Raw genomic sequence first — 23,620 nt, forward strand, 5'->3', positions numbered from 1 at the left:
GTCAGCTGACAAATGAGTGTCTTCACCACGCCATCACACATTGTTCACTGCTCTAGCCTCATCTTCCTCAGCCTCCAACAGCATCTGCCACAATTGCGATCCCTCTCTTGTCAGCTAGATGCCTTCCTCTCTGGATATTAAAAATTATTTCCCTATGTAACTACAATACTGTTAACACACAGTATTGAAGAAATTAAATTCCTACACAATGATATTACCTTAGAAAAAGTTGCTATTCAAATTTCCCCAATTGTCTCTCTCATATAACATCATTTCTTTTAACAGCTTTTTGAGGTATAATTGACATACAGTAATCTGTGTTCACACACACGCATATGTAAACACCATGAAGACATCACCAAAATCAAAATGTCCATCTCCTCAGAAAGTTTCTTAACGTCTCTTTGTAATTCTTCCTTCCCATTGTTCCTGCCCTTCCCAATCACCATGCAACCATTGCTCTGCTTTCTGTTTGCATTTTCTAGAATTGTATGTAGATGGAATCATACAGTGTATACTTTCTTCTAACTGGTTTCTAACTCAGCATGATTATTTTAATTTTCATCCATATTGTTGTATATATCAGTAATTCATTTCTGTTTATTACCGAATAGTATTGCATTATATTGATGAACCACAATTTATCTGTTCACCATTGATGAACATTTGAGTTGTTTCAGACTTTGTCTATTACAGATAAAGTCGCTATGAATATTTGTGTACAAGTCTTTGTATGGATGTATACTTCCATTTCCCTTGGGCAAATACCTGCAAGAAGAATGGCTGGATCATTGGTGAGTGTATGTTTAAGTTTTTAAAAAATACCTATTTTCTATAGTGGTTTGATCATTTTACATCTCTACCAGCAGTGTATGAGAATTGCATTTTCTTCACGTTGCGGCCAGCACTTGCTATGCTCAGTATTTTTAATTTCAGATAGTTTAATAGGTGTGTAGTTATATATCACTGTAGCATTCCTAATTATTAATCATGTCAAACGTCTTTTCATATGCTTATTTTCCATCTGTATATCTTTTTATCTTTTATCTATATTTTTCTGGAGTTTTGAGAGTTCTTTGAGATATTCTGGAAATTACTCCTTTATCCAATATGTAAGTTGCTAAGTATTTTCTCCCATTCTGTGACTCATCTTTTTGTTCTCTCAGTAGTGTCTTTTGCAGGGCAGAAATTCTTAATTTAGATAGTGTCTAATTTATCTATTTTTTTCTTTCATGGATTATGCTTTTGGTGTTGTATCTAAGAAATCTTGCCTAACTCAAGGTCATAAAATTTTCACCTGTTTTGTTCTAGAAGTTTTATACTTTTATGTTTTACATTTAGATCTTTGAACCAATTTGAGTTCATTTCCGTATATGGTTTGGATGGAAGTTCTTTTTTTTGTTTGGTTTTTGCACCTGTATATTCAATTGTTCCAGCATCATTTGGTGAAAAGACTATCATCTCTCCACTTAAATGCCTTTGAACCTGAAAGTCAGTTGTTCACATCTCTCTACTTCTGAACATTCTATTCTCTTCCTTTGATCCTTTTGTCTATCTTTACACTACTATCACAATGTCTTGAAAGTGGTACTTCATAAGCCTTGAAATCAGTTACTGTTAGTTCTTCAACTTTGTTCTTTTTCAACGTTGTTTTAGTTATCGTAAATTTTATTTCCACATGAATTCTAGAATTAGGTTTTCAATTTCTATAGAAAAGCCTACTGGTATTTTGATCTATAAATCAGTTTGGGGAGAAATGATTTCTTAACAATATTGAATCTTCTGATCCATGAATACATTGTATCTCTTCATTTATTTAGGTCTTCCTTAATTTCCCCCAGCAATATTTTTCAATTTTCACTTTGCAAGTCTTTTACATGTTTTGTCAGATTTATTCTAAGTATTTTATATGTTTGATTCTATTATAAGTAGTATTTTAAAACTTTGATCTCTGATTGTTTGTTGAGATAAATTAATCTTTTTGTATGTTCATCTTGTACCCTGCAAACTTGAGAAACTCATTGATGAGTTCCAGTAGCAATTTTGTAGATTCTATCAGGTTTTCTCTATCATCATGTTATGTGGAAATAAACATAGGTTTAATTCTTCCTCTCCTTTCTGAATATCTCTTTTCTTTTTGTTGCCCTATTGCACTGGCTAGAACCTTCAGTGCAATGTAAAATAGAAATAATGAGAGCAGACATCCTTGCCTTTGTCCTGATACTGGCAAGCAAGTTCTTTGTCCTTCACCATTAAATATGATGGTAAGTTTTTTGTAGAAGTCATTTATCAAGTTGAGGGAGTGTCCTTCAATTCCTCATCTGCTGAGGGCTGTTTTTTTTCTTTAATCAGGAATGGATGTTAGATTTTTTCATTCTTTTCCTGCATCTATTGCAATGATTATGTGATTTTTCCCTTCTTTTGTTTTCTTAATTTGTTTATTTATTTTTGGGCTGTATTGGGCCTCCATTCCTGCACGCAGGCTTTCTCTAGTTGTGGCGAGCAGGGACTACTCTTCATTGCAGTATGTAGGCTTCTCATTGCGGTGGCTTCGCTTGTTGCAGAGAATGGGCTCTAGGTGCACGGGCTTCACTAGTTGTGGCACATGGGCTCAGTAGTTGTGACTCACGGGCTCTAGAGCTCAGGCTCAGTAGTTCTGGTGCACGGGCTTAGTTGCTCCGTGGCATGTGGGATCTTCATTGACCAGGGGTCAAACTCATGTCCCCTGCAGTGGCAGGTGGATTCTTAACCACTGCTCCACCAGAGATGTCCTGATTTTTCTTTTTTAGTGTAGTAGGTAAATTGATTTTCAAATATTAACCCAACCTTTCATTCTTGAGATAAACCCCACTTGATCATGATGTATCATCTTTTTATATATTATTGGATTTGATATGCTAAAATTTTGTTAAGATTTTTTGCCTCTGTGTTCATGAGAGATATTGGTCTATAGTTTTCTTGTAATGTCATTGTCTAATCTTGATACGGTGAAAGTTGGCCTTATAAATAAGTTGGGAAATATTCCCTTCTCTTCAACTTTCTGGTAGAGTTTGTGTAGACTTGGCATTATTTTATTCCTTAAATGTTCTGTAGAATTTATCAGCTAAGCCACCTGGACTTGAAGCTTTCTTTGTTGGAAGGTTTTAAACTGCACACCCAATTTCTTTAATATCTGTATTCTTGAATAAACTTTGGTAGTGCATGTGTTTCAAGGAATTTGTCCATTTCATCTTGAATTTATTGGTATAAAGTATTCTATATATTCTCTTATTATCCTTTTAATATCAATAGTATTTTTCTGTTTTCCATTTTATTTATTTCTACTTTGATCTTTATTGTGTTCTTTCTTCTCTTACTCTGTGATTAATTTGCTCTCGTTTTTCCAGTTTAAGGTGGAAGTTGAGGAAGCTGAGTACCGCATTAGCAATAACCCACATGTTGACATATTATGTTTTGAGTTTCAGTGAGTTCAAAATAGTTTCTGATTTCCCTTTTGATTTCTTCTTTGACCACAAAGTTACTCAGAAGAGTGTTGTTTAGTTTCCAAATATTTGGAAGTTTTTCGGATTTGTTAATTTCTAATAATTCCATTGTGGTCAGAGACATATATTGAATGACGAAAATCCTTTCAAAAATTTTTTAAAGTATTTTTTTTAATTAATTTTTTCTGCGTTGGGTCTTCATTGCTTCGCCTGGGCTTTCTCTAGTTGTGGCAAGCAGGGGCTGCTCTTCGTTGCAGTGCATTGGCTTCTCTTTGGATGACTTCTCTTGTTGCAGAGCACAGGCTCTAGGTGCGTGGCCTTCAGTAGTCGTGGCACACAGGCTCTAGAGTGCAGGCTCAGTAGTTGTGCCGTACGGGCTTAGTTGCTCGGCGACATGTGGGATCTTCTCGGACCAGGGATCGAACCCATATCCCCTGCATTGGCAGGCAGGTTGTTAACCACTGAACCACCAGGGAAGTCCCTATTCCAGTATCTTTAATCTTTGTGTAGATCCATATTCCAATCTGGTGTCATTTTCCTTTTGCTTAAAAATACTTCTTTTAACATTTCTTATAGTGAAATTCTACTTGTAAAGAATTCTTGCAGCTTTTGTATGTCTGAGACAGTCTTTATTTTGCTTTTTTTTGATACATCTGGGTATAGAATTCTAGCTTGATAGAATTCAATTCACTACTTTAAAGATGTTATTCCACTGAGTTCTCATTTACATTGTTTCCAACAAAAGTTCTGCTGTCATTGATATCTTTGTTCCTCTGTATGTAGTGTATAGGTTCTTCCTCTGGCTGCTTTTAAATTTTTCTCTTTATTCCTGGTTCTGGGCAATTTGATTATTTTTTGTGCATTGGTGTAGTTTTGTCCATGTTTCTTATGCTTAAAGTTCATTGATCTTCTTGACTTTGTGGCTTTATAGTGTTGACCAATTTGGAAAAATTTTGGCTATTATTTCTTCAAATGTTTGTATTCCTCTTCTCCTTCATGGACTCTAAGTTCACATGTATTAGGCCACTTGAAGTTGTTGCCCAGGTCACTGATGCTGTATTCTTTTTTGTTGTTGTTTTGTTTTGTTACTCTTTTTGTTTCATTTTGGAGAGTTTCTATTACTATACCTTAAAGTTCACTGACCCTTTCTTATGCAGTGTCTAATCTGCAATTAACCTCATTCAATGTCTTTTTCATTTAGCCATTGTTTTTAATTGCTAGAAGCTCAATTTGGGACTGCTTTACGTTTTCCGTGCCTGTACTTAACATTTTCAGTGTCTTGTCTGGGTTTTCGAACATATGAAATACAGTTGTAATAACTTCTTCATGTATAAAAACGTTTAAAATGTCCTTTTCTGCCAATTCTAACATCTGTATAGATTATGGGTTAGTTTTGATTGATTGCCTTTTCTCCTCACTATGGGGCATATTTTCCTACTTCTTTGCATGCTTGCCAATATTTCATATGATCCCCGATACTGTGCGTTTTTGTTTCTTGTGTACTATATATATTTAAATTCTTGTAAAATGCTTGGGCTTTGTTTTGGGTGGAATTAAGTTACTCAAAACAATTTTATTCTTTTAGGTCTAGCTTTTAAGATTCGTTGGGTAGGAGTCCAAGTAGCCTTTAGTCTGGAGCTCATTATTTGCAACTACTGAGACAAGTCCTTTCTGAGTATCATGAGGTTTTCCAGTTTGACTTGTAGGAATAGGTACTATTCCTACAACCCTGTGTGATATCCAGATATTCTTATTATTAATCCTTTCATGTGGTTCTTTTCCTGGCATCAAGTAATTCCTCACACAAATGTACTGACAAATACTTTGTTGAATTCTCAAGAGATCCCTCTGCATATCTCCAGAGTTCTTTGTCTGTGCACTTCTTTTCTCTCTGATAGTCTGCTTTGTGAACTCTAGTTACCTTGATTTTCCCAGACTCTCAGCTCCATTTCCTCAGTCAGGGAATCCACCAGTCTCTGCCTGCACTTCTTTTCCCTGTACCATGACCTGGAAACTCTCTCAGAGAAGTAAGTTAGGGCAATTATAGGGATCACTTCATTTATTTCCCATCTCCTGGAGATCACTGAACTTTATTGCCTGAGGTCCAGTTCTTGAAAACTGTTGTTTCATATGTTCTGTCTGATGATTTCATTGTTTCAGGTGGGAGGTTAAATTGGTCCTTGTTACTTCATCTTGGCCAGAAGCCAATAACATTCAAGTCTGTTTTATTTTGATACAGGGTCCAATTAAAGTTTGTTTGGAAGGGAAGAAAGTAGAGAAAGAAAAGGTGGTTATGTTCTGAAAAACGAAAACATTTTGAAAGTTTTTCCTGTACAAAATAATTATTTCAGTTCAATTTTAATCAGTCAAGGACACTTCAAACGTATCCATGTTTGGGCTTTAAGAAGACTAGCTTCCTGTGAAATGTGAGAGGAAAGGATTCCGTATTGATACTAAAGATTTTGGAAACCTGATTATAACAACAGATCCACTCCTAAAAGAGGCCAATCTTGGAATCAGTTCCATTTAGAAACCATCATGTGCTAGGCACTGGAAATAGGATGAAGCTCCTTCTCTCTTGGAGTTTAGGTGCTAAAGGTGTAGCAGACAATTAAAAAGGAATAAAATTAAATAGATTATGAAAAGGACTGTGAAGAAAGCAAACTTCGTGCTAGTTACAGTATTTCAAGAAATTTACTTAACATGCTGACTTTAACATTCTAAGTGTCTTCTCCATATGTGCACACAGGGTAGACCTCTGAAAAGTGACACTGTAGTTTTTTCTAGATTACTGGCTCTGTTGGGACAAGTTGGGATGGGGGAAGTCTTCCCATGCTAATGTAAAGGGCCATTCACTTGGTTTTAGACTCTTTCCCAGAATGAATTGCTCACCTGCCCCAAACCCCTCCTACAGAAGTTCTGGAGTCATCACTGATTCAGTGGTGACCCCTAATAACAGAGTGGTGTATGAATAATGAGACGTGAATATTGAGAGTTTGGAGGAAATGGCAACATTTTCGCATAATTGTAAGGTGTGTTCCCCTCCCGCCACCCTAACTGGTGCTCATTTTGCAGGTCAGCTACTTTTCATGTCAGCCGTGTGGCCAAAGGGAGGAAGCATGTCTCTCAGACTTCAGCTTTGTGGAGGAAGAGTTCAGATTGCCAGAACTGGACTAGCACTTTTGAATTTCCCAGAATGCCAGGTCCTTTGGTTTCCACGGGAAGCTCTGCATCCTTCCCAACCCCCCTCCACCCCTGGGCTGCTGGAGTTTGGGGCCACTCGGGTCTGCAGGGCAAATCCCGCCTCATTGTTTGGGGCCAGGGAGGGCAGGGCGGGGTTGGGAAGAGGGCCCGGCAGGAGGTAATTGTTGCCTTTGCAAGGGGAAGGATGGCTTGCGCCCTGGGGACTCTGGGAAAAAGGCCCACTCTGGTGGCGCGGATTGGATCTCCGCACGAGCCTAATAACTGTGGTGCAACTAAAGATGTCATAAATAACGGGTGGGATGTTAGACGGGGCCGGGGTCCGCGGTTGCTAACGTGAGCCCTCGCGTCCCGGTGCTGGCATAGCAGTTCGGTTTGGCTCTGAAGGAGGATGTGGCTCCGGCTCCTCACTGGCCTGGGTCCCTGCGCCTGGGAGCCGCCGCATGTTATGTCGCGGCTGCGCCTCTGTGTCATGGCTGCGCCCCATGGCTCTTCCTCACATGGCAAGGACTGTGGTTCTAGTCCAGGCAGTTCAGCCTCCGGGGTGGGCCATGGGCACCGTGCAGGTGACCCCCAACCCCGCAAGTCTGACCGAGGCTTTGTATTCACACGTCTCAGAACCCCTCCCAAATTGCCCCATGCCCTTACACCCCTGGCAGAAGCCGGGGGCTTTAATTACTTGATGTCCTTGTCTCCAGTCCAGATGTTGGCCCCACCTCATCAGGAGTTGACTGAGACGGGTTCCATACCCAGACACGGATTTGGTTGGAGAGCTGCCTACAGGGCCAGATCAGTTTGCTGTTCCACATCAGGATCTGAATAACAAGCAAACCCAATATCAAAAGTTTCCAGAGGCAGTTCCAGTGCAAAAGCTCCCAGAGGCAGTTCCAATTCTAGACTGGGATCAGAATTAGCCCTTGTTTCTGCCTTCTGGACACAAAAGTAAGACTAAAGACATAGGTCTAGATCAGGCTGAAGATCATCAATCGTTTGAAATACTTGTTCCACCTCTAGGTAGTAAGAGCTCAAAACCAATGAAGTTTATGGTTTCACCCCCAAACATGAAGAAAGATCTAGTTCAGCATCAATGGCTTGCCAAAGTTGTTGTTGGAACTACAGGCCAATTTCAAAAAACAACACTCAGGGTCTAGAACAACAGTTGCAGGGTGATTATTTAGATCCCATTATGGATGCCATTTAACCTGAGGAGAGCATACCTAGGGATTTTTTTGGGAGCCCAGATAAAACTATGGAATCCCCAGAGGAAGCTGAAACTTCTCCATCCCAGCAGGAGGCCCAACCTCTTCATCCAGAGCTTAATGAGGAGGCTAAAACTTTACCCCAGCAGGAGCCCCCTGCTCAGCATCCACAAAGCCCTGAGGAGGTTGAATCCTTTTCAATCTTTCAATCTTTTGAAGTTCTGCCGCTTTTCCTGTGCTTTAAGGGAGACTCCAATCTATCTCTTGAAACCTGTTTCCTGCAATTCTCCCTTGGTTTCAACTCCTCTTCTATGCCTTACCTCAATATAGTTTTCAACGATAGTTCTCCTTTATAACTCTGCAGGTTTCTGAACTGCAGTGCCCTGACTTCCATTTCTCAACTGGCATTTTTGTGAGCTGGCCACAAAACCGCAGGATTGCTTTAGGGCCTATTCTGGTTCCGGGGCGGCAGGCAGAGCCTTTGGTTAATTCTTCTCATGATCGGAAATTAGAGTGACATGCCCGTCCAAACACCTACAGCAATTCGCTCATTGGTTCCCACTCATCCGGTTTATCCTCCGCACTAATTGCAGACTGTGCAAAACAGGAGGTTAAAGGCGCTGACTCTCCAAATGAGGAAATTGTTTGTAAAGCGGCTGAAAAGGCGAACCCGAGCAGCAGGAGAGGGCAAATGAGGTGCGTTTTAGAAAGCTTTCCCGATCACACGGTGTACCATCCTCTGGGTTTCCCATGCATCTCTTAGCTGTAGGGAGATTCCCTTAAACCTGGAGAGCTGGGACCCATGGAATGCGGAGCACTTAGTATTGCTTTAAAGAGTATGCATTTGCTCACCCAACTTCACCAATCCTCTCAGCCCTAAGCCTCCAGCCTTATGTCTCATCCAGCTGTGGGTGTGGATATGGTCAATCCAGGGTGCATCACGGCCCCTGAATGAATTTTGTAAGAATTTCTCTCTTTCACTCTGTGTGTTTTTTTAAATTTATTTTTATAATGGACTTCAGCTGATTTTCACTGCAGTGTTTCTGCTGCTCTATACACACTTGATTCCCTTACGGAGACATATCAATACATAGGTTTTAAGATTCTTACTTGTCACATATATTCCTCTGCGGTGCATAGGGGGTGTTGAGTCCAGTTCATTGAGCAAAGAGTATGTCTTCTCTATAACATATTTGGTTTATGGAAGGGTACCTGTGCTAATTTCAAACTCTGATTTTATGCGTCACCCCACCTCACCTTTCCCCTTAAGCAGGCATAAGTGCGTTTTCTAAATGTGTGACTGTGTTCTGTTTTGTAATTCAGCTCATGTGTAGCCATGTTTACATTCCGTCTATGAGTGATATTTTACGATAAGTTTCTTTTTTACGTGTGAGTTCTTTCACTTAGAATCATAGTACGTAAATCTACTCTTATGCTGCTGCTGGCCTTCTGACATTGATTTCATGGCTGGGCGATATTCCATTGTACATAAGTATCACAACATCTTTACCCATTTTTCTCTTTCCTGCGATATGTAAGGTGTACCGAAGTCGAGGATTTTGTAAACAGAAGAGCCCTAAACTTTGGGGTGGCTGTGTCTTTTCGATCTTTAGTTTTCCCAAGATATATGCCCATGAGTGGAAGTGCCCTATTCTCTGTAGCTCTCTTTTTTACATGTTTCAGGAAGCACCGTACACTTCTCTAGAGTGGCTGTTGGCAATTTACATCCCGCCCATCAGGGTAAAAAGGCAACCTATTCTCCATGGCCTGTCCTGCCACTCGTTTTTACACTTTTTTCCGATGGCCCTTTGGACCGGAGGGAAGAGAGACTTCCTAGTTGTGGGGATTTGCATTGTCCGCTTGCTTGGTTGGCCAAAAACTGCGTATGCGTTGTTTGCTGAATATATTCAGGAAAGAACGCATACGCCCTTTATGGCGAACTGCATCAATGTGGAATTTCTGCCGCCTTTGATGTGCTTTAAAGGAGACTCCAATCTAATTGGTGAAACCTGTTTCCTGTAATTCTGCCCTGGTTTCAGCTCCTCTTCGTTGCCTTACCTGAATATATGTTTTAGCGAAAGTTGTCCTTTTTAACTCTGCACTTTTGTGAATTGCAGTGCCCCTGAGCTCCATGTTTCAACTCGCTTTTTTTGTGAACTGGCCGCAAAACCGCAGGATTGCTTCAGGCCCTATTCTGGTTCCGGGGCGGCAGGCTGAGCCTTTGGTTAATTCTTCCTCCTGATGGGAAATTAGAGGAACATGTGCCCATGTAAACACCTACAGCGATTCTCTCTTTGGTTCCCCCTCATCCCGTTCATCCTCCGCACTAATTGCTGACTGTGCGAAACAGGAGGTTTAAGGCGCTATCTCTCCAAATAGGGAGATTTTTATTTAAGCGGCTGGAATGGCGAACCCGAGCACCAGGAGAGGGAAAATGAGGTACGTTTTAAAAACCTTTCTCGATCACACGGTGTACCATCCGCTGGATTTCCCATGCATGTTTTTAGCTGTAGGAAGATTCCCTTAAACCTGGAGAGTTGGGACCCATGGGATGGGTAGCGCGCAGTACTGCTTTAAAGGGTCTGCGTTGGCTCACGCAACCTCACCAATCCTGTCAGCCCCAAGTGTCCCGCCTTATGTCTCATCCAGCTGTATGGGTAGATGAGGTCAGTCCTGGGTGCATCACAGCCCCTGGACGAATTTTGTAAGAATTTCTCTCTCTTTCACTCTCTTTGTGTTTTTTGAAATTTACTTTTATAATGGGCTTTAGCTGATTTTCACTGCAGTGTTTCTGCTGCTGTACAAACACTTGATTCCCTTACGGAGACATATCAATTCATAGGTTTTAAGATTCTTACTTGTCACATATATTCCTCTGCGGTGCATAGGGGGTGTTGAGTCCAGTTCATTGAGCAAAGAGTATGTCTTCTCTATAACATATTTTATTTATGGAATGGTATCTGTGCTAATTTCAAACTCTGGTTTTATGCGTCACCCCACCTCACCTTTCCCCTTAAGCAGGCATAAGTGCGTTTTCTAAATGTGTGACTGTGTTCTGTTTTGTAATTCAGCTCACGTGTAGCCATGTTTACATTCCATATATAAGGGATATCTTATGATAAGTTTCTTTTTCTGTGTGATTTCCTTCACTTTGAATAATCGTACCTAAATCCCCTCATTTTGCTGCTGCTGGCCTTATGACATTGATTTCATGGCTGGGCGATATTCCATCGTACATAAGTACCACAACTCCTTTACCCGTTTTTCTCTTTCCTGCGATATTTAAGGTGTACCGAAGTCAAGGATTTTGTAAACAGAAGAGCCCTAAACTTTGGGGTGGCTGTGTCTTGTCGATCTTTAGGTTTCCCAAGATATATGCCCATGAGTGGAAGCGCCCTATTCTATGTAGCTCTCTTTTTTACATGTTTCAGGAAACACCGTACACTTCTCTAGAGTGGCTGTTGGCAATTTACATCCCGCCCATCAGGGTAACAAGGCTACCTGTTCTCCATGGCCTGTCCTGCCTCCCTCGTTTTTACAATTTTTTCCGATGGCCCTTTGGACCGGAGGGAAGAGAGACTTCCTAGTTGTGGGGATTTGCATTGCCCGCTTGCTTGGTTGGCCAAAAAGGGCGTATGCGTTGTTTGCTGAATATATTCAGGAAAGAACGCATACGCCCTTTATGGCGAACTGCATCAATGTGGAATTTCTGCCGCCTTTGATGTGCTTTAAAGGAGACTCCAATCTAATTGGTGAAACCTGTTTCCTGTAATTCTGCCCTGGTTTCAGCTCCTCTTCGTTGCCGTACCTGAATATATGTTTTAGCGAAAGTTGTCCTTTTTAACTCTGCACTTTTGTGAATTGCAGTGCCCCTGAGCTCCATGTTTCAACTCGCTTTTTTTGTGAACTGGCCGCAAAACCGCAGGATTGCTTCAGGCCCTATTCTGGTTCCGGGGCGGCAGGCTGAGCCTTTGGTTAATTCTTCCTCCGATGGGAAATCAGCGTAACATATGCCCATCCAAACACCTACAGCTATTCTCTCACTGGTTCCCCCTCATCCCGTTCATCCTCCGCACTAATTGCAGACTGTGCGAAACAGGAGGTTTAAAGCACTGACTCTCCAAATGGGGAGATTGTTAGTAAAGCGGCCGGAATGGCGAACCCGAGCACCAGGAGAGGAAAAATGAGGTACGTTTTAGAAACCTTTCTCGATCACACGGTGTACCATCCTCTGGGTTTCCCATGCATGTTTTAGCTGTAGGAAGATTCCCTTAAACCTGGAGAGCTGGGACCCATGGGATGGGTAACGCGCAGTACTGCTTTAAAGGGTCTGCGTTGGCTCACCCAACCTCACCAATCCTGTCAGCCCCAAGTGTCCCGCCTTATGTCTCATCCAGCTGTATGGGTAGATGAGGCCAATCCTGGGTACATCACAGCCCCTGGCCGAATTTTGTAAGAATTTCTCTGTTTCACTCTCTTTGTGTTTTTTTTTTTTGAAAATTTTTTTATTATGGTGTTTAGCTGAATTTCACTGCAGTGTTTCTGCTGTGTTTGTGCTGCTCTGCACACACTTGATTCCCTTATGGAGATATATCAATACATAGGTTTTAATATTCTTACTAATCAGATATATTCCTCTGCGATGCATAGGGGTTGTTGAGTCCAGTTCATTGAGCAACGTGTAGTTCTTGTCGGTTACATAGTTGGTTTATGGAAGGGTATCTGTGGTAATTTCAAACTCTGGTTTTATGCATCACCCCACCTCACCTGTCCCCTTAAGCAGGCATAACTGCGATTTCTAAATGTGTGACTCCGTTCTGTTTTGTAATTCAGCTCATGTGTAGCCATGATTACATTCTCTCTATAAGTGATATCTTATGATTAGTTTCTTTTTCTGCGTGACTTTTTTCACTTAGAATCATCGTACCTAAATCCACTCGTTATGCTGCTGCTGCCCTTAATACATTCATTTCATGGTTGAGTGATATTCCATTGTACATAAGTACCACGACTTCTTTATCCATTGTTCTGTTTCCTTGGATATTTGAATTGAACCGAAATCTAGTTTCTTGAACACAGAGCAGCCCTATACTTTGTGGTGCCTGTGTGTTATTTTTAGTCTTGCCATGATATTCGCCGGTGACTGGAAGTGCCCTATGCTCTGTCTCTCTGTTTTTAAATGTTTTTGGAAACACCATCCACTTCTCCCGAGTGACTCTCGGCATTTTACACCGCGTACATCCCCGTAATTAGGCTCCCTGTTCTCCATGGCCTGTCCTGCGTTTCTGTTTTTTACACATTTTTCGGATGGCCTATTTGAGTGGTGGGAAGTGAGATTTCTTTGTTGTGCGTATTTGGTTTGCCCGCTTGCTTGGTTGGCCAAAAAGCGCGTATGCAGGAAAAAAACGCATACGCCCTTTTTGGCCAACTGCATCATTGTCGAAGTTCTGATGCTTTTCATGTGCCTTAAAGGCTAGACCAATGTACCTCTTGAAACCCGTTTCCTGCAATTCTGCCTTGCATTCAGAGCCTCTTCGTTGCCTTACCTCAATATATTTTTGGACGATAGCTGTCATTTATAACTCTTCAGCTTTGTGAATTGCACTGCCCCTGAGCTCCATTTTCCAACTCGCTTTTTTGTGAGCTGGCTGCAAAACCGCAGGATTGCTTCAGGCCCTATTCTGGTTCCGGGGCGGCAGGCTGAGCCTTTGGTTAATTCTTCACGATGGGAAATTAGACTGACATGTGCCTGTTGAAACACCCACAGCTAGTGTCTCATTGGTTCCCCTTATTTCTGTTTATCCTCTGTACAAATTGCAAACTGTGCGAAACAGGAGGTTAAAGGCTCTGATTCTCCAAGTGGGGAGATTTTTAGTAAAGTGGCTGGAATGGCGAACCCGAACACCAGGAGATGAATAATGAGGTGCATTTTAGACACATTTCCCGTTCACACGGTGTACAGTCCTCTGGATTTCCCTTGCATGTTGTACTTGTAGGCAGTTCCCTTGAACCTGCAAATTTGGGTCCCATGGAATGGGTACCAGGCAGTATTACTTTAAAGGGTCTGCATTTCCTCCCCCAACCTCACTAATTCTGTTAGCGTGAACAGTTTCCAGCCTTATGTCTCATCCTGTTGTGGGTCTATATGTTTTCAATCCATGTTGATTAACAGCCCCTGAGCAAAAGGTGTAAGAGTTTTCCTGTCTCACTGTCTTTTTTTTGAAAAATCTATTATTATGTTGGTTACAGCTGATTTTCAATGGTCTGTTTCTTGCTGCTGTACGTGCACTTGATTCACCTATAGACAGACAGCAATAAATTCTTCTTCAGATTCTTACCAGTCGTATATATTCTTTTCCGGTGACTTGAGTGTGCTGAGTGCAGTTCTTTGAGGTACCGTGTAGGCCTTTTCAATTATCAATTTGGTATTTGGAATGGTATATTTGCTAATTTCAACCTCCTGGATAATGCCTCACCCCTCCCTATCTTTCACCCTTTAGCAGCCTTATGTGTGTTTTCTACATATTTGACTATGTTTATCTTTTGTAATTTATTTCATGTGTAACCATTTTTGATTCCACCTTTAAGTGTCTTTTTCTTTTTGACTTATGTCACTTAGAATGATCATACGTAACTCTTTTGGAGTTGTTGCAACTGGCCTTATTTCATTGATTTCCGGGCTGAGTAATATTCCACTCTACATAAGTACCACATCTCTTTTATCCATTTTTTCCTTCCAGGGACATTTAGGTTATATCGAAGTCGAGGCTCTTTTAAACAGAGAGGCGGTAAACGTTGGGGTGCCTGTGTCCTGTCGATTTTTGTTTTTCCCAAGATATACGCCCATGAGTGCAAGTGCCCTATGCTCTGTAGCTCATTTTTTAGATGCTTTAGTAAACACAATACACTTCTCCAGAATGGCCGTTGGCAACTTACATTTCCACTATCAGCCTCACAGGGCTCCCTTTTCTCCTCGCCCTGTCCTGCATTTCTGGTGTTCACACTTTATGAGGATGGCTCTTCTGACTGATGTGAAGTGATACTTTTTGTAGTATTGATTTCCAGTGCCCTCCTGTGTGGTTGGTTAAAAAGGGTGTATGCCCTTTTCTTGAATATATTCAGAAAAAACGCATACGCCTTTTTTGGCCAACTGCATCGTTGGCGATGTTCAGCCCCTTTTCTTGTGCTTAATGGCGAGTCCTTTCTACCTCTTCAAATCCCTTTCCTGCCATTCTCCCTTGCTTACAAGTCCTTTTCGGTGACCTACCTCAAGACATTTTTCGACGATAGATATTTTCAGCTCTTCAGTTTCGTGAATTTTAGTGCCCCTGAGTTCCATTTTTCAACTTGTGTTTTTGGGAACTGGCCACAAAGCAGTGGGATTTCCTCAAGCCCTATACTGTTTCCATGGGCAACCCTAGCCTTTGGTCAATTCGTCTTCCTGATTGGAAATTAGAGTGACATGTGCCTGTCCGAACACCTAGGACTTGTCTCTCATTGTTTCTCATCCTTCTGCTTCATCCTCTGGACAAATTCCAAACTCTGTGCAACAGGATGTTGACGGTGCTGACACCCCCAAGTGGGGAGATTGTTAGGAAAGACGCTGGAGGGGTGAACCCGAGTACCAAGAGATGAGCAGATGAGATGCCTTTTCCAAACTCTTCCCGATCAGACGGTGTACCATCCTCTGGATGTGACAGGCATGTTTTAGCAGTAGCAAGGGTCCCGTGCATGTAAGGAGAACACCAGGGATTTTTTCAAATCAGTGTCTCCTCGAACCCCAAACTGGGGAATTTTTAAGCTACGGCTACACGTATGTTCATTAAGGGCCTTGGGAAGTAGGCAGAGTCCGAACTTTAGATGATTGATGTCTTCAGGGTCAGAAGAGCTCACCATCGGCTTCCCTTAGGTTACATTTTATCTGTCGTTGATAGATGATGTCGATAAAAATGTCTATTCTTTTTCAGATTATTTTCCCTTATAGGTTATTGCAAAATATTGAGTGTAGTTCCCTGTGCTATACAGTAGTTCCTTGTTGATGATCTATTTTATACATAGCAGTGTGTATGTGTTAATTCCAAACTGTTAATTTATCCCTCCTCCCACCTTTCCCCTTTGGTAATAATAAGTTATAAGATTTTATACTTCTCAGAAATGGGGGAGCTGAAAGAGAGGTAGCACTTTCAATGAAAAAGCATCCAAAACAATATTGAAGCTTCAGCCAAGATTATTAGATGCACATCCTTGGAAAGAAATCACTTCATTTCTCTAATGTTGACCTGACAAATAGGACAAACATCTTCACTGAACTTGCTTATAATAAAGTGATGGAAATATCCAATGGAAGTGTTAGAAACATCTTATTTTACCCGAGCCTTATGCACTGCTCTATGTTAATTACAGTTTGGCTCACACATCTGTTCACTGAAGTTACAATGTTCTCAATTTCGGTTACTGATCCTCCAGAGTGGGCCCCAACAAGGGTCACCCTGCCCAGTGTCATTGGAGCCAACAGATCGAGACTGAGTTTGGTTCAGAAGCAAAGGAAACTTTATATTTTGATCAGAGAATGGAGAGGTGAGAGTGAGCGCTCCCCCGCGGGCTGTGGGCCGGGCTGCTGTGTAGGGATCCCATCAGCGTCCGCGGGAGGGAGGGGGCGGAGCTCTCCAGGGCCGGGTTGGCTGCAGCTCAGGCTCTATGTTGCGGAGTCCGCATGGGGCCCCGTGAGCTGAGGTGTCGACCCAGCCATTCTGCACTAGGAAATCGGGTCTGAAGTGCCGGGTGTGGGACCTCTGCATGCGGGACCCTAGGAGCACGTGAAATTAGACAAAGCACAAAGGAAAAAAAGGTTAGACTTTATTTTATTGCCCAGATTCTATTTTTATCTCCCAGGGATTTTTAATGGGCTTTGCCGGTGACAAACCCCTCCTCTGCCTTTTGTCCCGTTCCTCATTCTTGGGGTGCTGCGGGTGCAGACCCCTCTTCTGTAACTGCTGAGTGCTGAGTTGGGAGTCCTCATACCCGGGGGGGAGGGGCAGAACTTCTCCCCAGCAGCCTCCAGGTGAGGTTGATTGTCCCCAGGCCTCCTGCCTCCCTGCTCGTCCGCCTGAGCACCAGCATTGGAAGTGTTATAGATTCTAATGACCTTTAAGGGTCCAGGAAAGAGATGAGCAGAGACGCTTGGGGGGCCGGTTTTACTCCGCCCAACATTTGTTCGGCCACTTTAGGCTGACGGTTTCTGCCAGCCTAGATGCTCTGTCCGGTAGTCTGCGCTTTCTTCAGTTAAGCCTCTGAATTAATGTACAAACAGCACCAGGTGTCAGAGCCCTGCCGGCTCAACTCCCAGAGAGTCCAGGGTCGGTGGTAATCCAGGACCATGACGGCCACTGAGTCAGCGGCCTTTTGAAGTAGCCAGGAGTCCAGCCGGTCTTATTGGCCGCCATCACCGCGGTGTCTGTAGGCTTTTCTATGGTGACAGCGTGATATACGGTTCCCCCGCCAAGCTTATTAGGTCCCCTCTGGGTGCAGTAAGTCCTGCAAGCAGTAGTCTGCTCTTTTGGGACACACTCTTGTTGTTTTCTGAGAGAAGCTCCAGGTCAAGTGATGGTCACACGATTCATCATGGGGGCCCGTTGCCCCCAGTTGTCTCTCTGAAGGTTGGAGTTGGAGGGCCTCCTCACTCGAGGTCGGTGTGCCCGTGGAGCGACACCTGCAACTTCAGGGCATTGTAGGTGGTTAGGATCACCACGTGGGGTCCTTTTCCCTTAGGAGGCAGCTGGCCTTGCGGGCTGCTGATTTCCAGGTTTTTAGATACCCCCAGTATCCTGGCCGGATGGGGCGGCTGGCCAAGCCCTTGGTGACCGTAGTTTATCCTACCAGGAGGGCATTCTTGCGTTGTTCCATTTCAAGTGGTCCCAGTTTTTGCACTAATACTCCAAGGGCGATTCACCTTTGACCGGGAATGTAAAGGTCAAAGGGTTTAGCTAAATTAGGGAGGTCCAGGGCAAGGGTCTGCATTGACTGCTCTTTCCATTCTTGAAAGGCCACTTCTGGATTCTATATAAAAGGATCATCATCTTTTCCTTTCAGTGTTTCATATAGAGGCCCAGCTATTAGACTGTAGTTAGGTATCCAGAAGCAGCAAACCCTGGCCTCCCCAGGAACCCCTAAGCTGTCTTCTAGTTTTAGAAGGGGTAAGGCTGCAAATGGCTTCTTCCCTTTCCTGGGATGGGCTTCTCCGACCTTCTGTGAGAATGAAGCCCAGGCAGGTCACCTTAGTCTGTGATATTTGAGCCTTTTTCTTGGACACCTTCTATCCTTTATTGGCTAGGTAGTTCAGAGGCCTCCTTAGTAGGGCTGGCGATCAGAATGTCGTCTGCATATGGAAGGAGGGTTCCCTTTTCCAGAGGTAGAACTTTTAGGTCTTTAGCTAACATTTCCCCAAAGATGGTGTGGGAATTTTTGAACCCTTGGGGCAGGACGGCCCAACAGTATTGTTTTAGTTGTATGTTGAGTCCTGCCACTCACAAGCCAAAACTTCTTGTGACTCTGGGACTAATGGAATACAGAAGAAGGCATCATTGAAGTCTAATACAGAATACCATGTCCTGCTGGATGGTAGCAGACCAGCAGGGAGTAGGAATTAGGAACTACTGAATGTATATCCTCGTTAGCTTCACTGACTGTCCTGACATCCATTACGGGGTCCCCAGCAGCCCACGGGGCTCTCGTGGTCAGTCCCCTCCCAGGATATGGAACTCACCTGGGCAGGTACCCAGCAGCCACCGGGGCTCTCCAGGTCACGCCCCTCCCAGGATATGGAGCTCACCTGGGCAGGTCCCCGGCAGCCCATGGGGCTCTCGTGGTCAGGCCCCTCCCAGGTTATGGAGCTCACCTGTGCAGCTACCCAGCAGCCCACGGGGCTCTCGTGGTCAGGCCTCTCCCAGGATACGGAGCTCCCCTGGGCAGGTACCCCGGCAGGGCTGGGCACACAGGAACCGTGTACATAGCCCTCATTGACGAGCACCCGCAGCTCACCTGTCGCTCAGAGCTGACACAGAGCACCTCAGAGCAGGACTTGAGCTAACAAACAGCAGCTGCGACAGGTCTGTGACCCTGGGCATCACTCTGTGTGGCCTCCCTCCACCTGGTCTTCCAGAGACTTCCACTGCACCCGGCGCACCAGGCCTCTGTCTCCACCCACCACCCACCCCTCCTCTCCCTGACTCCTGGGTTCCTCTCATTAGGAGAGGGTTTTCTTGAAGTTGTCTCCCACTCATGGGCCAGATAAAATGATTAGAAAACAAGCCAGAGCTGCAGCCCCTTGTCTATCCTGACTCTCAGGAGCCCACACCTGTTCCTTGGACCTGGCCGGTTCAGCAAGTTCCATTTTCTGCAACTGTGAGCCCCTGAGGGGTGATGATTGGCTGACCTGGGCAGCCTTACCGTGCAGGCCAGCCCTCCCCAGGTGTGCCTGGGTTGAGATCAATATAAACACCGCTCCAGGCAGCAAGAGCCCCTGCAGCTGTGCCTGACGCCATTTTCTCTGCCCTGTCAGCAGTGTCGGGGCTGGGCTGGTGGGAGGGAGTGAGAGGCCACGGCTTTGTGGGTGGCCCAGTGTGAGTGGGGCTCTGCTGGACTTTCTGCAGCAGTTGCCAGGCTGCCACCTGCTAAAGAAGAGGATGTGTCACCCATACCTGCTGCTGGAATTTCTCCCTGGGCAGAGGTGAGGAAGGAAAAAAGCAGTGGGGGCCGGGACAGGACGGGTATCTCAGGCAGGGAAATGGAAATCTTCCAGAAGAGCATCCAGGGCCAGGACCATCCTGGCTGGCCTGCAGGCACCAAGTCGGCCGGCATGCTGTCGCTCGTGTGGCTCCGTGGCCCTTCCTCTAGGCTTTCAAGTCCTTGTATATATTCAGGTGTTTTACCTGGAAAGGGTGGGAACAGTTCAGCAGCAGCTGGCTTGGGGCTCAGCTCACGTTTACTCACAGATGCCTCGGCACGGTGCCCCAGCTTTGCAATGAGGATGCTCCTTGCGTGGGGGGGAGGGGACTGCTGGCTGCATGGGAGACGATTCCCCACCTCTGACCAACTTCAGAATTGTTTACCACTGGAGCAAGTGCCCTGATAGGGTTTTCCTCTGTATAACTGGTGGGTTCTGGCTTTGTTTTTTTTCTTTTTTGGTTCAAGGTAGATATTATTCCTCTTTTTTGTATTTATAGATATAAGCATGGAAATAATTCATTCATATAAATACACCTATGGGAAAGGAAGAACTTTTCTTTCTGTTTTTTTATTTATTTTTTTAATTTTTGAATTTTATTTATTTTTTTATACAGCAGGTTCTTATTGGTTATCTATTTTATACATATAAATGTATACATGTCAATCCCAGTCTCCCAACTCATCCCACCACCACACCCGCAAGGGTTTCTCCCCTTGGTGTCCATATGTTTGTTCTCTACATCTGTGTCTCTGTTTCTGCCCTGCAAAACCGGGTCATCTGTACCATTTTGCTAGGTTCCACATATATGCATTAATATACAAGATTTGTTTTTCTCTTTCTGACTTACTTCACTCTGTATGACAGTCTCTAGATCCATCGACGTCTCTACAAATGACCCAGTTTCATTCCTTTATATGGCTGGGTAATATTCAATTTTATCTATGTACCACATCTTTATCCATTCGTCTGTCTGTGGGCATTTAGGTTGCTTCCATTACCTGGCTATTGTAAGTAGTGCTGCAATGAGCATTGTGGTAAATGTGTCTTTTTGATTTATGGTTTTCTCTGGGTATATGCCCAGTAATGGGATTGCTGGATCATATGATAATTCTATTTTTAGGTTTTTAAGGAACCTCCATACTGTTCTCCATAGTGACTGTATCAATTTACATTCCCACCAATAGTGGAAGAGGGTTCCTTTTCTCCATACTCTCTCCAGCATTTGTTGTTTGTAGATTTTCTCATGACGCCCATTCTAACAGGTGTGAGGTGATACCTCATTGTAGTTTTGATTTGCATTTCTCTAATAATTAGTCATGTTGAAAAGCTTTTCATGTGTGTCTTGGCCATCTCTATGTCTTCTTGGAAGAAATGTCTGTTTACATCTTCTGCCCATTTTTGTATTGTGCTGTTTGTTTTTTTAATATTGAGCTGCATGAGCTGTTTATATATATTGGAGATTAAACCTTTGTCCATTGATTCGTTTGCAAATATTTTCGCCTATTCTGAGGGTTGTCTTTTAGTCTTGTTTGTAGTTTCCTTTTCTTTGCAAAAGCTTTTACGTTTCATTAGGTCCCATTTGTTTAGTTTTCTTTTTTATTGCATTACTCTAGGAGGTGGATCAAAAAAGATCTTGCTGTGATTTATGTCAGTATTCTTCCTACGTTTTCCTCTAAGAGTTTTATACTGTCTGGTTTTACATTAAGGTCTGTAATCCATTTTGAATTTATTTTTGTGTCTGGTGTTAGGGAGTGTTCTAATTTCATTCTTCTACATGCAGCTGTCCATTTTCCCCAGCACCACTGATTGAAGAGACTGTCTTTTCTCCATTGTATAGTCTTGCCTTCTTTGTCATAGATTAGTTGACCATAGGTGTGTAGGTTTATCTCTGGGCTTTCTTTTTTTTCTTTCTTTTTCCTTTTACACCTTTATTGGAGTATAATTGCTTTAAAATGGAGTGTTAGTTTGTGCTGTATAACAAAGTGAATTAGCTATACATATACATATATCACCATATCCCCTCCCTCTTGCGTCTCCCTCTCACCCTCCTTTAGGTGGTCACAGAGCACCAAGCTGATCTCCCTGTGCTATGTGGCTGCTTTGCAGTAGCTATTGATGTTACATTTGGTAATGTATATATGTCCATGCCACTCTCTCACTTCGTCCCAGCTTACACTTCCCCATCCCCGTGTCCTCAATTCCTTTATCTACGTCTGTGTCCTTAATCCTGTCCTGCCCCTAGGTTCTTCATAAACTTTTTTTTCCCTTTAGATTCCATATATCTCTGTTAGCATACGGTATTTGTTTTTCTCTTTCTGACTTACTTCACTGTGTAGGACTGACTCTAAGTCCATCCACCTCACTACAAATAACTCAGTTTTGTTTCTTTTTATGGCTGAGTAATATTCCATTTTATATATGGACCAGATCTTCTTTATCCATTCATCTGTCGATGGACACTTAGGTTGCTTCCATATCCTGGCTATTGTAAATAGAGCTGCAATGAACATTGTTGTACATAACTCTCTTTGAATTATGGTTTTCTCAGGATAGATGCCCAGTAGTTGGATTGCTGGTCGTATGGTACTTCTATTTTTAGTTTTTTAAGGAACCTCCATCCTGTTCTCCCTAGTGAGAGAGAGGCTATATCAATTTACATTCCCACCAACAGTGCAAGAGCGTTCCCTTTTCTCCAATAAATTCCTCTCCAGCATTTATTGCTTGTAGATTTTTTGATGATTGCCATTCTTACTGCTGTGAGGTGATACCTCACCGTAGTTTTGATTTGCATTTCTCTGATGATTAGTGATATTCAGCATCCTTTCATGTGTTTGTTGGCAATCTGTATATCTTCTTTGGAGAAATGTCTATTTAGGTCTTCTGCCCATTTTTGGATTGGGTTGTTTGTTTTTGTGATATTGAGCTACATGAGCTGCTTGTAAATTTTGGAGATTAATCCTTTGTCATTTGCTTCATTTGAAAATATTTTCTCCCATTCTGAGGGTTGTCTTTTCCTCTTTATTATGTTTTCCTTTGCTATGCAAAAGCTTTTAAGTTTCATTAGGTCCCATTTGTTTATTTTTGTTTTTATTTCCATTTCTCTAGGAGGTGGGTCAAAAAGGATCTTGCTGTGATTTATGTCATAGAATGATCTGCCTATGTTTTCCTCTAAGAGTTTTATAGTGTCTGATCTTACATTTAGATCTCGAATCCATTTTGAGTTTATTTTTGTGTATGGTGTTGTGGGGTGTTCTAATTTCATTCTTTTACGTGTAGCTGTCCAGTTTTCCCAGCACCACTTACTGAAGAGACTGTCTGTTCTCCATTGTATATCCTTGCCTCCTTTGTCATAGATGAGTTAGCCATAGGTACGTAGGTATATCTCTGGGTTTTCTATCCTGTTCCATTGATCTATATTTCTGTTTTGTGCCAGTACCATATAGTCTTGATTGCTGTAGCTTTGTTGTATAGTCTGAAGTGAGGAAGTCTGATTCCTCCAGCTCTTTTAATTTCCCTCAAGACTGCTTTGGCTATTCGGGGTCTTCTCTGTCTCCATACAAATTTTAAGATTTTTTTGTTCTAATTCTGTAGAAAATGCCACTGGTAATTTGATAGGGATTGCATTGAATCTGTCGATTGCTTTGGCTAGTACAGTCATTTTCACAATATTGATTCTTCTAATCCAAGAACATGGTTTATACCTCCATCTGTTTATATCATCTTTGATTTCTTTCAGCAGTGTCTTATAGTTTTCTGAGTGCAGGTCTTTTACCTCCTTAGGTAGGTTCATTCCTACGTATTTCATTCTTTTTGTTGCAATGGTTAATGGGATTGTTTGCTTAATTTCTCTTTCTGATTTTTCATTGTTAGTGTAGGGGAATGCAAGAGATTTCTCTTCATTAATTTTGTATCCTGAAAGTTTACCAAATTCATTGATTAGCTCTAGTAGTTTTCTGGTGGCATCTTTAGGATTCACTATGTGTAGTATCGTGTCATTTGCAAACAGTGACAAT

At 42.7% G+C, this 23,620-nt stretch overlaps 1 long non-coding RNA gene across 1 annotated transcript in view; it reads left to right on the top strand.

Annotated features, from left to right (window-relative positions):
• Positions 1 to 744: 744 nt before the first annotated feature.
• Positions 745 to 23,620, top strand: part of LOC309836211 — a 44,395-nt gene continuing 21,519 nt past the window's right edge. Inside the window, exon 1 of the long non-coding RNA XR_014298128.1 lies at positions 745 to 794. This is a non-coding gene — a long non-coding RNA (uncharacterized lncRNA). The remainder of the gene's footprint in view (positions 795 to 23,620) is intronic.

Source organism: Grampus griseus (genome assembly GCF_964374135.1).
Source record: "Grampus griseus genome assembly, chromosome: 1".
NCBI classification, from domain to species: Eukaryota; Metazoa; Chordata; class Mammalia; order Artiodactyla; family Delphinidae; genus Grampus; species Grampus griseus.